Consider the following 16,180-nt stretch of genomic DNA (forward strand, 5'->3'; position numbering starts at 1 on the left):
TAGAACAATAACCACAACAGTAAAAGCTTTCATTAGAAATTCTATTCTGGCCACATAGCTACAGAAATTAAGAAGACCTTTATTTTTGTTTTTTTCCAGAGTGGGAAATACATATGAGAGAACATTGGAATGACAGGGCAAACAGGTAAAAGAAGAAACATGTCCCATATTTTACCATCCACTATAAAAGTTCACATTAATTCCAGTGTAGTCCTGGGTCTGAAGCAGATATGGAAGGTAATAAGCCTGCTGTGGGCTCACAGAAATGGGAGTTCCACTCACAATAGAACCCCAAGAGTTGCTTCAGACCACACTTAGAAAGATCCCGCTTAATTAACTCTTCCACTTCATTCAAGTTTTTCCAGTAGGTGTGACTAAGCCATTCAATCTTTCATTTAACTTCTGCTCTGTTCTATACACTGGACTAAGTCCTGGGATGAGTTCTCAGGCCTTAGAGAAGCTCATAGTCTAAAGAGACATGTAGATATGTAAACAAATAATCACAACGTAAATTTTTATGTTACACTAGAGATATGTATACAGTGCTCTGGAGACACAGAGAAAGGGGTAGCTAAAGATTCAAAGAAACAAAGATTTCCTAGAAGTGACATTTGAGTTGGGTCTTGAGGTCAGATCTTTGAATGTCTATATCTGCACCCCCAATTAACACTAGAGCTATCTCACTGTGGACCAACCACCCCAAGGATGACTTGTAGTGACTCAAGTCTCAGAGGTGGACTTCTGAGAGATCTATTGCTATTCTGTTTCCAGTGTAAGACTATTTAGTGGGAGGTCTTCTCCACAATGAAGCAGAAATTTGAAAAACAGATGGAAGATGACTGTGCTCACCTAAAGCGATGCTGGTTAACAGGGATATTTTCTTTGAGCTAACTAGAGAAAACGTCTCTCAGAAATGGATGTATGAAGCTTTGTCTAATTGTGGCTTATTTTATTCAGGTGGTTTAAAAACATAATATTAATTGTTCCCAGCCAATATTTTAATAGAAATTATCTTCCTCTTTTATCTCCTTGCTAATCTTAGAAACAACATATAAATTTCCACATAAGATCACGCAAAATATCTACTTCCTGGGGCTAAGCAATTTAAGAATTTAAGAGTTCTGTGGATTTTAAATATACAGGCCAGGGCCGAGCCCGTGGCGCACTCGGGAGAGTGCAGCGCTGGGAGCGAAGCGACTCTCCCACCGCGGGTTCGGATCCTATATGGGAATGGCCGGTGCACTCACTGGCTGAGTGCTGGTCATGAAAAAGACAAAATAAATAAATAAATATACAGGCCAAACAGAGTATGATGAACTCTGAGTATAACAAGTGGCACTTGGTAAATAAAGCCAAATTCCATATATATAATATGTGCTGGAAAAAAAGTATTAGCTCATTTTTCCCTATTAGAAGTCAGGTTAATTGTTGGTATGTATGTGAAGAAAGGCAGGGAAAGAGAGTGAAGAGAGTCTTCTTCTTAAACTCATTTCCTCCTACGAGGTCTCCTTTTTAATTCTGATTTATGTTAGGGATGAGTTGGGGGCAAAGAAGGCGGGAAAGAAGGAAACAGAAGTATGGACTTTAAAATACATTAAATTTTGATAATCATAGGGTCATATATTGTACATCACAATGAGGCTATGGAAGTACTGAAAACAATTTCCAGAGTGGAATGTTGCCTTCAAATGAAAAAAAAACCAAGAGTATTAATAAAAGCTGTGAGGATGTTAACAGTAAGACAAACAATAACTATGTAAAATTGTCTCCATTTCATGAAGTGAGTTAGTACTAACATGTCCACATAATAGGGCAGTTGGGTCTAGTGATGAGTCGAGATCTAAGGACAGAAGATCTATGTTGAGTTTTCAGTTCTACTGCTATATGCTTTGTGATGCTGGACACAGTCTGAGTCTGCTCATTTGTAAAATGGGTAATAATGGAAACTTACATGGTTTTTTTGAGGCTTAAAAGAAAGTATTCTATAAACTGTTATGTTTTATGTAGAAATTACTTGATAACATTATGAAGAGTGTTATCATCCAGGGACCAAAAGTTCCATTTGTAGAATTTGTAGGCTCTCTACAGTTCTTTAGTCTTTCTAGATGCCTTTTGGCTTTTTTACTTCTCATTAAAACACTGCAAAGATGTAACAGGCAAAGAAACGGAGACCAGTCAAAAGAGATGGTTCTGTTACTTAGGGAAAGCTCTGTTATAAAGTCTAGTAGAATACTGAGACTTTACCTGAAATGTTTTTGATTAAATGTGCATTCTAATAATCTAAATTAGAGGGCAGCAAACTACAATCCCTGGGCCAAATCTGGCCTGCCACCTCTCTTTGGATAGCCTGTGAGCTAAGAATAGTTTTTACATTTTTAAAAGGTTGAAAAATTCAGAAGAAGAATATTTGGTGATACATAAAAAATTTTAAGAAATTCAAATTTTACTGTCTGTAACAGTTTTGCTGGGACACTACCACACTCATTCATTTATGTATTGTCTATGACTGTTTTCACTTCACACTCTATGGCAGAGTTGAGTAGCTGTAACCAAGACAATATGTTGTGCTCTCATTGCTTTGCACTGTTGCTCAGGGCACTACAAATTTCAGTGACTCCATTATATTTTGACAATGTTTCAAGTGCCACATGTGTCATGATACTGCAAATCTATTTTTTTTATTATTCATCATGTCAAAATAAGAAAAGTAGACTTCCAGTGCTGAGTTTTTAGGGCACCGTGAAGTGTGTATGACATTGTTATTGAATCAATGGGCAAAGTATTGTGGTTACTGTGCAACGACATAACAGCCATGGTGAAAAAATATATGTCAACTTTACCTGACTAAGCACTTGTCAATAAATGTTGATATTACCAGACTAAACACTAACAATCACAGTATCCCCAACTTAAAAGAAAGCAACGATCAGAAAAATTAGAATATTTAAAATAAAATATCTCATCACCACAAAATTTTTTCACAAAGACAAAAAATGAAAACAGACTGCAACAAAAGTAAATTTGAGTGGCTCATTTGTTAGCCAAGAAAGGATAGCCATTTACTAATGGTGAATTGATGAAATCCTGTGTGCTTGTAGTAGATGAAGAAATGAGCCCAGAGAAACTAGATTTAAGATTATTAGCCTTTTAGTGAGAATAGCTGATCAAATAGTTGAGGACATCAGGAATAATATCAATAGTCAACTAAAACAAGGCAGGTGACTCACTTTGGTTCTTAATGAGTTGACAGATGTTACCAATACTGCTCAGTTGCTTATTCAAGAAGTTGATGCCGCGTTTGAAGTGACTGAAGAATTAGCCTTAAACAGACTGCATAGAACAACTATGGGTGAGAATATTTTGAAAGAATTTGAGAAAATAATTCAGCACCACCTGAAGTGGAATCTGCTAAAATGTGTTATGTCTGATGATGTAGCAAATGTGTGGAGTGAAAAAACGGTGTGATTCAACAAATTTACAAAGGTAGTAAAATTTTAAAATGTTTAATACATATGGTTTATTCAGTGTATTGATCAGTGGTACTCAGGGAAAATATTTCAATCTATAAAGTGTTACTGGATTAGTAGTGTCAGCAGTGAACTTCATTTACTCTCATGGACTTAACCATTGTCAGTTTTGTGAATCGTCAGAAATAGAAGCCAAATATTAGCCTTTCTTGTACTATCACAGAGCAGTTCAATGGCTCAGCAGTGGTAAAGTTTTATAATGATGTTTTGAATTCTGGGCTGAGATTAAACTTTTTATGAATGAGAAGAACTGCTTTCAATCACTATTACTGGACATTGAATGGCTTTATAAGTTAACTTTTCCTGTAGATTTGATGTTTCTTAATGAATCCCACCTAAAATTACAAGGCAAAACAATATTTATACATAAAACTTTTAATGCAGTAAAGTCATTCAACGATATTTAATCACAAGTAATGTCAAGCTGCTTTATACACTTCTGGTGCTGTCAAAACAAGAAGCAAGATCTCTAGTCCCACACAAGTCTGCAGCACATATATTTTCCGAGTTCAAACGATAACTCTAGTAGTGTTTTACCAATCTCCACGCAAGAGGAAAATATCGTAACTCAAAATCTATTTATTAAATTGAGGAGCTTCCACTTAACCTGCAATTGGAAGTGATTATCTTCCATGAAATGAAGAAGAATCTAACACAAGTCTACAAATGCCATCTAAGAGAGAAATGTGCTCAATTAGGATTATATGCTCATAGAATGATATCGATATTTGGCAGTACCTATCTGTGTGAAAACGTTTTCCAAGATGAAATATAAAAATTTCATTACAGATCAGAACATTTGCAATCGATTTTGACGATTAAGTCACGAACTTTAAAACCCAATTAAGTCAAATTTTATCCCCCTCCAAATAATTCAACTCTTATTAGTAGACCTGTATTATGTAAAATTATACTCAATTATATTTTGAATTCCATCAGTATAAAAAACATGGAAATTTTCCTTCTTTTGTTACATAAGCATCTACCTGCAAATTTCACTATCGAGCCCCTTACAGAAAAACTTTGCTGACCCCCAATCTAATTCAGTGGTTTCTGAAACAGTTGTTCATCAAAATCTTCTGTATTAAAAAAAAAAAAAACCCACATAGGTGGTTCACCTGTAATTTTTAGTTGCACAGGTGATTCTGATATCCAGCTTGGCTTTGGCACCATTGGGCTATAGTTACTCCATCCCTGATCCCATTTGCCACGAATCATCTACCACTGGAACTACCATTATCCTAATTTCCAATAGAAAGAAACTAAGCAGAGGATGCCTATAATTTAACTTAGAAAGCAAGTCACTGTCAAAACTGAGTAAAACCCTTAGGATTCTTACTCTGATTATCAGTCAAATTAATTGAAATTGACAACAGACCCAGAGAAATAGTTCTGAAAACATGGGTAAAAAAGGTAGAGTGAGAGAATATTATTCTCCTTAGCATAGTTATAAAGATTCTCTTTGTATCTTTAATGAGATAACAAATCTAAAAATTAACTTGATTATCCATTAAACAAATATTCATTGAGTAAATATTCATTTACATATGCCAGGCACTGTTGCAGGTTCTGGCAATACAGAAGTGAACAAAACAGACCAAAATCCCTGCTTTCATGAAGCTCACATTTTACTGGATGGAAAACCATGATACCTCTCTCTATAGCACCCCCTCAGAACAGCCCAAGGAAGTGAGCAAACAGCTTTATAGTCCAAAAGTTCGACTTACTGTTACAGGACAGGAGAAGATGACTGGTATGAATTCACGGTAAGTTTGTACACCGGTGTTGGCAAGATGAGGGAGTCCCTGATGACCGATCTATTAATTTACTGTTGACTTCAGTAAAGTTTAGAGTTGGAGGCCAGGTCACCATCAACAGAAAGTGACGGGATTAAGTGTGTATATGTGTATGGAGGGGATTCAGACAGAACAGTTGACTCAAGGAGTTGGAAAATGCCTTAGAGAAAAAGTTAAGACTCTCTAGCCAGTATAGAGTGCCCATTTGAGGGTGGTCATTAGTGATATAAAACTGCCCTGCTGCTGTATTATTTCCTCTAGCAGTGTTTCTTTAGAGTTCATCTAACGAAGGAATTTTACTAGGTACATAGGAAAGTAGAAAAGAGGGTCAAAGAAGCTGAGGTTATCTGCAAGAGAGATAATCATGATAATCATGGAATTCAAGTTGGATAAGAAAAGAAGTAAAAATAGGAGTTGACTAAAAGATGGAGAAAGTGATACAGTGTTGTAGGTTATAAGTAGACAGGAGGAATCTGGGCTTCCAGAGAGGAAAAACTGTTTTGTTTTGTTTTTCCATGTTTCCATGCACAAAAACTAGACGTGTTATTGTAAATGAGGACCTGACAAATCATTTGGGAAGGTCGAGATAGTAAATATTGTAGCTTTTGTGTGCCACAGCTTCTGTCCTCGTTATTCAACTCTTTAACAATAGCAAGAAAGCAGAAAAGAAAAAATGAACAAAGGCTAGCTGAAGAGGAAGAGAGGGCAGTTACAACTCTTTTTGCCCAATAAGATGTCAAAATTTGGAATCAATGGAGTGAATAGGAAGATAAGTTTTACGCTAGTATTGCAATTATTAAAAAAAAATCTATAGATGTTTTAATATGAAAATTATAAATTAAACAATTTTAAATGAATTGAAAGATGTTTTGTTTAAAAGGATCTTGGTGTGTAAAATTCTTCACAATGAGTGCTGATTTGTCTGTTTTCTCTAAGTTTAGATTGCTACATACACATTTTTCTTAAAGTAGGGTCATTCTACAATGAGGTTAAAAACAGTATGAGCTACTTTTTCATTAATGCTACATCAATTGGATCACACACAGATGAAGTACTTCAAAATTTCATCTGGCATTCAGATGATGCCTAAAATCTGTCATGTGGCAGGTAGGTGGCTTCAGTGATCTCTCAAGGTCCATGCTATGCCTTTAAATTTATTACTCCTTGGGCCCGAGTTTGCTCATTTGCAAAGGCAATTCCACTGTTCACTGGACCCCCTAGTTGGTTCAAATTGATAAGGGCAACTGTAGAAATTTAGCTTCAATTTTCTGTTATCCCACTCATAGTTTCTGGTATCCACTTTCTATTTCTCATACAATCTCAATTTCAGACTGAGAGCTTAAAACTCAAACTTGGGTTAGGGTAAATTATGTTGGACACCATTTTTATCATTCCAGAGTCTTTATAATGGGGAGGTAAGAGACAGCTCTGTTCACAGGAAATTAATACTCAATTGGTAGGCTAAAGAGAGACTTCTGTAGAAATTATCCTAGTCTTCACATAGTTATAAGTCCCAGGATCCAGGCAGGGCATCAGAGTCTTCTGACATCCATCACTGACAGCCTCCTTTTTATACTGTGACCATTTAGGGGGAACACACAGTGGAGTGTATTACAGTACAAAGAAGGTATTAAAGCACCTGCAGCATTGCCTAGTGCCTTTGACTCTGCAGTGACCATAAGGTTAAAGGGGAAAGAATGGCAAAGAAAGAAGGGATAGATTGTATTGCTATTAGTTGCTGGTTATATCAGTCATGCCTATTGCTAATTTATAAAATGATCTACTAAAACTCCATCTTTCCTTTCAAAACTCCTAGCTAATTCAAAAGAAAAATCACCCCATCTGGCTGGAAGTTTGGGTCTTTTCACTTGTACAAACTGTGTGTCCAGGAATGAAAACTTTTGCTGAAAGAAGGCTCTATGAAGGACGAGAAGCGACTCACCACTCTGTTGCTGGGCCATAGCCAGACGGCTGCGCTTCAGGATGAACTGGCACCGCATCTCTTGGGGCAGCTGTTCCATAAGGAAGGGGTCCTGGAAGTTGAGAGGTGTGGTGGAGTCCTTTGATCCCTGTGTCAGGAGTGCAGTGTCTCGAAGGTGGCTCATTTTAATTCCATAAGGATATTCATGCCCTACACAGAGAAAAATCTACATGTAGACTTCAGACAGGCTGATACTGTGAGCATGTGTGCTACAAACTGGAATGTACTGCAATTTACCCCTGGTACTTTGGTATAAGGAATCCTTTTGTTGACTGAATGATCACCATGTGCACTCTCATAGTTGGAGACCACAGCATAATGTAGGTGGTCCTACCAAAATAGTTTTAAGGATGAGAAGAAAGGAAGGAAGAAAAAAAGTCTTTTAAAAATATCTAGTGTGGAGTGAATGTACAGGTCAGTTTGTGAGTTGCATAATGTTGGTTTCTCCTATTTGCATATAAGAATATTTAGAGGTATTCTAGTTTCTCCTTTGACACTAACTAGATCTATAAATCTTCGGCAAATCCCGTCCTCTCTCAGCCTCAAATGCATGATTTAAAATACCCTACCCCTATCACACAAGCATTGTAAAGATCAAATAAGTAAACATTGGTGGTTAATATTATTTAAATAATAGGGACAATGAACTATATATGTCAAGAATTACTATTATTATTATTTAACACAAGATGTCTGACTGAAAAACATTTAATTAGTTTTTATTAGTTATATAAGTAGAGCTTCTCAAGAGCATTGGGACTGGTTTGATTTATGCTTCCCTCCCACTGCTACCCTCTGAGGCTGGTGTTCATAGGCAATAATCAGAAGGAAGACTGCAGGGGATTAGAAACACAGAAACACATGCAAAAAGGAATTTACAAACTAGAAAAGCTAAACCCTGCACATCTATCTGATCACAACGTAATTTTTGCCCTTTAATACTCTAAGTAATTGCATCCTCTTAGTGTAAAGCTCAAACACTACTGGTTTGCAGGTTTTTTAAGCACAAGAGTAAGTTCTCTTCTATTGCTGACTTATCACTAAATGTAACTCACTAAATGCTTAGTGTTCCTTTCTACCTGGCATAGGCACATAATGTCAATATTCAATTAATATCAAGCAATACAGCAACTTCTAGGAATTAAGAAAAAAAAAAAGACAAAGAAAAAAGAAGCCTTCTATAACAGCAATAAAACAATCAATTTATCCAAATAGCCAGCAGCTAATCTACAATTGAGGTTTGCAAGGTACATTAAAATATACAATTATTTTTATTTTTATTTTTTGGTATATCGCCAATACAGGGATTGGAACCCTTCGCCTTGGTGTTATAACACTGCACTCTAACCCACTGAGCTAACCAGCCAGCCCAAAATATACAAATAAGAACTGCTATTCAATCATGGGACAATCATATGTCATGTTCAATGGCTTTTTAGTAAGAGCTAGTAATGAAGCTTGGAGATGTTTTAAGCTTAAAAGTTACCATCCACCTAGTTTTAATTAAATGAATGTATTTTATTAAAACCCATTTTAAGCATGTTTTAAAAAATTTGACAACTTTAATTGTTGTCCATTGACTTTACAAAAATGGCAACATTAAGTGAGAGCTAAAAAAGAGAAAGAAAGAAACTACAATCACAATAATACATTAAACTTTGAGAAGTAGAAAACAGAACTGTGATTACTAGAGGTGGGAAGGGGTAGGGGTATTAGGGAGAAATTGGTTAATGAACACAAAGAATTATTACATTTTGAAATGATAAATACACTAATTATCCTGATTGGATCACCATATATTGTCCACAAATACTAATAGTCCACTCTGTACCCCACAAATATGTATAATCAACTATTTCAATAAAAATAAAACTTTAAGATAGAGGGGGAAAAAAACCCTGAAATAAGTCAATTTTGTCCTCAGTTTATGCATGATCACTTTCTACATTCTAAGCATACACATTTTGTAGAAAAGTTTGGTTTTAGATTACTCAGATGACTTGAAGCACTGATTACACAGTAGTGACCTCACAGATAAATGAAAGGACTGCACAAGATGATGCATGTGAAATGCTCTTCACAATGTCTAGCAGGTAGTAAGCATTTTTCAATTGTTAACAGAAATCGTCATCAACCTCATTGTGTTCATCATCTCAAAATCTGCTACAGATATTGTCCCTCATTTTAATTGCTCTGTTTCTGTTAACCACTCTGAATAAAATTACTGATCAAAAAATATTTTTTAGCGAAATGATTTAAATAAGGTGAGATATAACCTATATACCAATACTCCTCAAATCAAATGCTGGGTAATTGAGCTACAGAAATAGCAAAGTAAGTTAGTGAAGTGACAGTAGATTAGCCAGTGAAGATTTATATGTTCAAATGGATTAATTCATTTTCTTTGATGCCTAGAAAAGTTCCTGGCACAGGGCAGGTATTTCATACTCACTGATGGTTTAAGATGCATGACTGGATTATAGACTGGTCTTCCAGAGAGGCAAAATAGTAGATAGGAAAGGGAACAGAAAATCCCAAGAACTGAATATAAAAAGAAGTGTATGAAGAAAAGGAAATACCAATACATATTGCTGTGTTACAGAAAAAAAGTAAAGGTTTGGCAAGCTAGCTCTGTTTATAAAGTGAAAAACAGAAGAAAATTCACATTTTTCTTCCCAACTATAAAATTAGCTACTTGAGCAAAGAGATTTTTTCTAACACAGAGAAATGTTTAGTAGATATTTATTCTTCATATGAGATTTAACATTTCATAGTATTTAAATTTAGGACCATATGACTAATTCTCTCAGACACTTAGTATTCACTGAATTTTAATTATAGTTCTCTTAGATTTTCACAGAAACTTACCAATGAGTGGGAATGGTGCTGCTTCTTTGCCAGAATTGACCCATAACTGGTAATCTCTCTCAGAGCCCTTGGAGATAAAAGAATTAAAAGTCATAATAAATCTTCAACATTTGGTACTTCGATGAGGACTTTTTTTTTTGGCATTTTTATGTTTCGTCAAAGGAAAAACCTGGGGACAATGTAAATGCTATATAGGTACACAGGAGTGATTATGATTTTTTTTAGAAAACCCCATCTCTCTCCCCCCAATCCCCAGTGATGGCTAGGGATCCACAAACTTCAATGGAATCAGGCCCTCAATATAAAGGTAGCCCACGGAATGTGAAATCTTGACTAAATCTTTCTACAAAGGAAGAACAAACTTTCTGGTTCTAAAAGGCTAATCTCTTCTTTAGAGTCCTGACTTCTGCTATGTCTCTGGACTTCTCAGAGAATATCCGACTTAACCTTCAACATGTCCCTGGCAAAGACAACCTTGTTATCCAGAAAGCCACAAACACTTCTGTATGTATGATTAAGAAGTAAAATATCAAAGGCTGATTTTAGTTCAGCTGCTTCTGAGCAGGAGAAGAAGAGGCTTTGAACAGATAGGCAATTGGCATAGTCTACACTGGTTTTAGTTTGGGCAAGTCCAGTACTGGGCACAGAAAGAATGAGAATTCAATCTAGAGAATAGGCCCAGTCATGGAAAACATAAAACAATAAAATTGTTCACTAGTAGAATTATAACCCCGGAAGGGTTATATTCCTCTAGGAGGAATACGATAAATATATTTTAAAAGAAGCTAGTACAGATATAGTCAAGTCTATTGGCAGTATTTCATGTTCTTGACTTTAACTTCTGATTAACAATCATGGTCCTGCCCTTATAACGGAGGGTCTTGGCTATGGAGAATACCATACAGACTGCCCCCACTACCATACATACATAGTTTGTTACTTCATCACTAGTCAAAAAATTATATTTCAAATGGAACGAGCAACCTAATAAAAATCCTTTCTTTTCATATAGTGTCTAAAAACACTGTGATCATCTCTTAGACCAGGTGTACTCAAATAGCCTCAATTCCTAATTAAATTAATAGAATTATTTTGGGATCTGAGGAGATGGATCACTTTATCTAAAAGAAAAATACAGATAAGGAAATGAATCCTGTCATTAATTAATCTCCCTTCCTACCCCTAAAACTATTCACTTTCTTCCAAAACATTCACACAGGTTAGAAATCAATGCAAAGATGTCTGCTTTACTCACTGCATATAAATTTAATTACATTTAAAATACATTACTAAATTTAATAAGTCAGATTTTTTAATCCCAAATTTTTAAAGAGCTCAGGGCAAACCCTGAGCTCTTTAAGGGCTTACTATAGCACCATGTACTAGCAAATTGAAATACATGGCATGTCTTAAACATGTGTCATGTCACATCATAGTGTGTTTTAAAATTTATAGGGAATCTCACACAAGGAATAGTGTTGTTCAAGTGCTTTCCTTAGTTTCCACCCTTCTGAGAGTCACTCTCTTTAATAAAAGTACTCATTATGTGGTGTTTATATAATTGATAGGGAGGCAATGAGGAGAACCTTCCAATTCTCTTTCCCCAACTCATTCTCAAACATTTCAATATTTTCCTCTAAAACAATTTCAAAAGGTAACCTCTGTCTCAGAAAACAGGAGCAGAAGCTAAAAGCAAAAGGAAAAAGTGTGGAGTATACACTAAAGCCCTTCAAATCCATGATCTATTTAAAAGCTTGTCTTTTTATTTACCAGTTCATTAGAAGTACCAGGCATCTTATCCTCAGGACCTACAGCCAGGCAAAATGGCTTCTAGCCATGTGTTCTTTATGCAAAAATTCTACTACAGAGCAAATCCTTCAGAATTCATCATCCTAAGACTAACTGTGTCTTGAGATAATAATAGGATGATTAGGTAGGGAGGAGAACTGTCAAATATTGACAAGTAGAAAGGAGGGAAAGAGTTGAAACTTTATTACTAAGAATCTTACACCAAAAAAAAATTTTTTTGTAAATGTACATAGCATATACAATAAAAATACACATCATCACCCTAAAATTATAGTCCAATCTTATGCTTTTTGGTTCATACAAATTTTAAAATAAGAGTGGAAGATAGCACCCATATTTTAAACTAATATTAAAGATTTACTGTCCTTATTTTCTATGCTTTGGGGGATAAAATATGATTTTGGTATATCTAATAACCAGCTGTCTTATGATGGAAGGGATAATATTTACATGACTCTAAAGTATCAAGGTTTGTTTTCAATTAAGAATATCTAGCAGAGTAACTTACAGTTATCCTTAGCATTGTTAATGACATGTTGATAACTTCATTCGCTGTATCTGAATTCATTACTGTTATAGTTTTAGACTGTAGAAAAAAAAGAAATAAGAAATAGAGCTATGAATAAAGAATTTTAAAACAGGTGAACAAATAATAATTGCCAAATGATTATCCAAAGGCAAATCCTGATTTCCTTTAGGTGGTTATAAATAAAATTTCAAACCCGATTTCAAGTGTGGACAGAGTAAAGCACATGACTTAAGTAGAATATAAACCTTTGACTATAATTTACTTTCATTTCCTTATATATTATGCCCTTTAATAAAACATTTATTTCTCTCAAAATAAAAGATGTGTGGCTCACAAAATATAAGAGCTTAAACAAGTAAGGAGAAGACTAAATATATTTCATAGAGAGTACAATAAAAAAAAAATTCAGTGAGGCTGGTGTTCTGCCTCATTTCCATAGTTGTATTTCCATAGCGCAATGGGTAATAAAAAAGGGAGAGAGCTGAATCTCTTTATATCTCTTCCTTAGTACTGTTTTCACAATATAGGATTTTATTTCTTTCCATGGTATAAAGTCAGTTTAGGTAAAATCAGAATAAGAACTGGTTATGAAAGACATTTAAAGGTTAGAATTTTAAAACACAGCTATTTATTGAGCACTTTCTATGTGTTAGGCATTGTGGCTACTAAGATTCTTATGGTTAAAATCTTCAGAGAATTTAAAACTGATGAGTCTAGGAAAAAACTGAAAAGTTTAGGAAGCTCTACTCTATTACCAACTCTGCCATTCAATAGGGTATCTGTAATAGCTCCGTGCTAAACTACATTGAGAATTGCTACTTAAAAACAGACAATTTGCATGCTACAAACAGAAAAGGGATTAACAAGATTCTGAGCTATCTATAGAGCTCACTGCATTCCAAAATATATTATGTAAATATACGACAGTGTTGTGTTATCAAAAAGGAAATATTTTTGCTATGCACATAGGTTATATATATGATAATTATCAGATAAATAAGCGATCAGGGCTGCTGATAGAAGGGCTTAAATGGTACAAATAAGTAGCATAAAAGGAAAAAAAATAATATAAAAGAAAAAATGATATAAAAATAAAGCGAAGTGAAATCCACTGATAATTCATCAATTGTTGTTCCCTTATATTATGTCTTCCCAATAAGTCAATTACTTCACATGACAAATTGCCTTTAAAAGTTGTTAGTTAATTGAATTTTATTTAAAACAATTTTTTTTAAGTGCACTGATTTCAAATTGTCCTCCTTCTATCCCAAAGATTATGCAAAAGTGTCTCAGAGCACAACAAAAAGGGCTTGGAACGCCCAATCCGGTGCCTGTTTTCTACCAGAGTGGCATAGTTATACTACATACTGAGCTTTGTAACTTGACATATAACTTCAAAAAAGGCTTCTGCTTTTTTCTTTTTCTTTTTTTTTTTCCAAGTCTGAAAACCATTCAATTCAATTTAAAGAAAATCTCTCATGAAGTCTTTTGTAGTGAAGAATCTATCTTCCCAATTACCTGGTCTCTTAAGGTAATGGTTTTTCTTAACACTAGGCACATATGTTCAAAATAGTGCTATAGGAAGTGTATTTTTTCCTGCTTGCCTTTCTGGTAGATGAAAAAAATGAATTTCGGCAGATACGGCTCTTTGGCTAGTAAACAAACAACAAAACAAACAGACAAAACTGAAAATGTGGCAATTCCTTTCCATATTAGCAGAACTCACTGACAGGTTGTGCCTAACTGAAGACCAAGGATAAAGAATACTTCCCATAGATGCACTCGTAATTGGGGAAATCACTCTTTCTGGAAGCAGGGCTCCCTGTAAGAGACTACTGCCATGAAAGCTACTTCAGAGAGCAAAGGACATAGTGTGTCACAGCACCCTTGACTTATCTAGGGTACTAGTGATAAAAACAGAACACCCAACCTGACCACACCTCCTGTCTTCTCTTTCAAAATGGGGGACATCAGTCCTTTCTCAAGCACACACTTTCTATATACTGAAAAAAAAAGTGATAAAGGATTTTCCATGAAAATCCTGATTGTAACCAACTGCCACAACAGTCGAATGAAAGCAGGCCGAAACAAGTGTTGTTGTTGTTGTTTTCCTACTTTGCTGCAGGAGATCTCTGTAGTCTCATACCATAAAAATCTGAGTACTTTCCTCAAGCAGCGATATCTCACACTCAGGAGTTGGTCAGAACATTTGCATAGCTTTTGCTTTTCTCCCAAACATAACTGTTTTGCATGTATTTTCTACACACAAATAAAGCTATCCAATGTAATCTAGAGCTGCTGTGAAGTATGATAGTCCATAGTATCATAAAAACTTTCATAAGTTTCCAACTTGTTCATCACTGATAACATCTTGGCCCTTGTACTATAATTTCAGTCATCAAATTAAACATAACAACTAGGGTTAAAGAATTAATATTAATTTGACCAAAACGACAAATACTGTGATCTAGAAAAATGCTGATTCCCTTATAAATATCATCTTTCTCAGATCTTCCACTTATTAACCTGAGGGATTCAATCCCTAAAAACTTAAAGAATGAAAACTTTACAAAACCACTCTCTACTTAAGAAGTGATACGTTGGAAAAAAAATTGTTTAATACTAAAAGGAAATACCTCATGGAAGTAGATTTACTAAAAGCCTCTGCAGCTGCTATTGAAAAGATCCAGAGAAACATTCATGCCAGAGGGAGGAAAAAGACATCTGACAAGCAATATTCTTTCCAAGTGTAAATGTTAAATACTGTAGTTAATATGAATCTTTCTTGCTTTATTTTTGCTAGGTTTACTTTTCATATATACAAAGACATAAATATATCCAGGAAAATGCATTTTCCCCCTATCGTATTTCAAAATGCCTACCTTCTATAGCACATACACAGTCTGTTTGCCTGCCTGTCTCTCTTTTTATTCATGCAGGGACTTGGAATTTAATTTTCTGGCTTAGAAACACTTACATAGGCACAATTTCCAATGTCCTTGGTGAAGATTTTGAGCGGAATGCTCTTTGGGTAGTCCTTCTCTTTCTCTACATTGATGTATCTAATCAAATGCAACAACAATTCAAAACAACACTGAGTCAGATGGAATTCGCTAATGGCTTATTTTAAAAATCAATCTATTTTGCTAATATTCTCAATATACTACTTATATGCTGTTTTAAAAAAGACAAATGGAAAGACTCAGCAAACTCAGATTACATCATGGGTTGGAAGGAAATTTTAAAAAATCAGGACATTAGGCATGGGCACAAAAAAGAATAGGACATACATGTCAGATGAGGTTTGAGAAGCACAATCAGCTCAAGGCACCTCTAGGAGATATTTAATCTTCAAAGCTTCCCTGTCTTCTCTGGACAGGTCTGGCACCTTACTAAAAAGTACAGGAACATATATGATACTTTTAACTAGGATGAACCAAAGCAATGGCTTTTGACTTCTCATTTAGCTCTCCAGCAGAGGGTAAATCTTGGTTATCCCATTGCTTAGGAAGCAGGAGAGGGGAGAAAAGGGAAAAAATTGTGGGTCTAACAGACGTGCCTAAGTTGACCATTTTAGTCTGTATGTTCAATAGCAGGAATAAAATTCATTTTTGAGGTGCTCAGCAGAAAGCCCTGAATTTGTGGAAACAGTATACACTTTGAGGAAACT

General features: G+C 35.1%; 1 pseudogene; it reads right to left on the bottom strand.

Annotated features, from left to right (window-relative positions):
* The window catches only part of LOC134375258 (rho GTPase-activating protein 20-like), a 100,437-nt pseudogene that overhangs the window by 23,648 nt on the left and 60,609 nt on the right, over positions 1-16,180 (bottom strand).

This window comes from Cynocephalus volans, chromosome 4, assembly GCF_027409185.1.
Source record: "Cynocephalus volans isolate mCynVol1 chromosome 4, mCynVol1.pri, whole genome shotgun sequence".
Lineage (NCBI taxonomy): Eukaryota > Metazoa > Chordata > Mammalia > Dermoptera > Cynocephalidae > Cynocephalus > Cynocephalus volans.